General features: G+C 49.3%; 1 pseudogene; it reads left to right on the top strand.

The window, feature by feature from the left end:
• The window catches only part of LOC119308909, a 2531-nt pseudogene extending 994 nt beyond the window's left edge, over nucleotides 1-1537 (top strand).
• The last annotated feature ends 444 nt before the right edge of the window (nucleotides 1538-1981 follow it).

The raw sequence follows: 1981 nt of genomic DNA, 5'->3' as shown, positions 1-1981 counted from the left end.
GGGAGGGGGATCTGCCAGAGAGGAGGGGGGAAGCTGCCGGAGAGGAGGGGGGAAGCTGTTATAGAGGAGGGGGAGAAGCTCAGATCCAACCTGAGGCGGGGGTGGGGGAAACTGAAACTAGTTACAGCTCTCTCTCTCTACCTGCTAGTAACTGTTGGCGCGAAAACAGACTTTCCCGCCCTTTTCATCCCTCCCATATCTCTGTTTCCCTCGTGAACCTCCCAGCCCTGTCTAAGGCGTCCTCATTTGCCTAAGGCGCGCAGAGTGGCGCCTAGGCGGACGCCTTGGACGCCTTATGGACTAAGGCGGACGCCTTAGACACACAGGTAAGGCAAGGCCGACGCCTTGGCTCCTAGGGGCGCCCTGACGCCTAGGCATCGCCTAATTGATGCTTTAGGGACGCCTTAAAAACAATGCCCCCCCTTAACACACATAGCTCCGCCGTTGTCTGTAATATCATGACCTCTTTTCTTTACAACCATTCAGAGATATGATTGAAGGGATGAGGCTTGACCTGTGGAAATCGAGGTATAGGACCTTTGATGAGCTTTACCTCTACTGCCACTACGTCGCTGGCACTGTCGATCTCATGACGGTACCGGTGATGGGGATTGCTCCGGACTCAAAGGCCTCAGCAGAGAGCGCGTACAATGCCGCACTAGCCCTTGGCATCGCCAACCAGCTCACAAACATCCTCCGAGATGTAGGAGAAGAGTAAGCACCAATTTTTACTCCATTATTACAAGCCACGTGTATTCCTGTCTCGGTAAATTGTTTATGTGTAAACTAATACATTAAACACTTCGTCCTTTGAAATCTTGTGTAAAACGTACCAACTAAGGCATCATTTTTTAAGCTGCAAGTAGGAGTACTGTAGTTTACTCTTGTTGTTTCTATCAGGCTAACCAACATGTCACTGTTCAGAATATATTGTTGTTATTTGTTTGTAAGTTTATAATCTAATGTTTTTGTCTTCATGGATGAAAATTGCAGCTCGGGGAGGGGGGGAATATACCTTCCACTTGACGAGCTGGCACAGGCGGGTCTGACAGAAGAGGACATATTCAGAGGGAAAGTGACGGATAAATGGAGGAGGTTCATGAAGGGCCAAATCCAGCGCGCCAGGCTCTTCTTTGATGAGGCCGAGAAGGGCGTCATGCATCTGGACTCCGCGAGCAGATGGCCGGTAACAATCCTGCACTTTGGGATCCTGCCAAACAAAATATGTATTTCCTTTCAGGTCCTGGCTTCTCTGTGGCTGTACAGGCAGATCCTGGACGCCATCGAGGCGAACGACTACAACAACTTCACCAAGCGCGTGTATGTCGGAAAGGCGAAGAAGTTCCTGTCTCTACCGGCCGCGTACGCGAGGGCGGCTCTTTCGCCATGAGCGAAGCAACGCAAAGCGATCCCGTGGATCAGATGTTTTTTTTTTTCTTCTTTTTCTTTCTTTTTGTCCTGTCACCCTACAATGATTTTTGCTGGCTGTTGTATATATTCAGCTATATGTTTGCCATACACCTACCGCGGTATTTAGGTCAAGGGACCGATGTCGGGTCCCGCTGTACTGAAACACTTGTTGCTACCACAACACAGTCGAGAATCAAAATTGCTCCAGTTGAAGGAAGAACGAGCAAACACTCTTTCTAAAGAGCAGGACCATCATCACTCAGATTCAGCTTAACAATCTTCAGGCATGCTTGCATGGCTAGGAGGCCAACACTGAACCCAGAGCTGAGCAGATATTGCTCCAGAGCCCGGACTTTCTTCAATGCTACTAATACATACTCTATATGGGAGTCAGTGGTGCAGTAAAGCTTGGGAGGTAATCCTGATCCCGAAACCGTCGTCGGTTAACAGAGTTCGTCTCGAGTTCTTGAACTGGTGATGGGGATGATGATATTCTGGTGAGCAAGTGTTGGCCAAGTGTATGTACAAGTGGCATCAGCTCAGCACCATCATCATCTTGTGGTGAGCTATG

The sequence above is a fragment of the Triticum dicoccoides genome, chromosome 5B (assembly GCF_002162155.2).
Source record: "Triticum dicoccoides isolate Atlit2015 ecotype Zavitan chromosome 5B, WEW_v2.0, whole genome shotgun sequence".
NCBI classification, from domain to species: domain Eukaryota; kingdom Viridiplantae; phylum Streptophyta; class Magnoliopsida; order Poales; family Poaceae; genus Triticum; species Triticum dicoccoides.
Note: the sequence above shows the minus strand (reverse complement) of the source record. Positions and strands in the feature narration are given on the sequence as shown.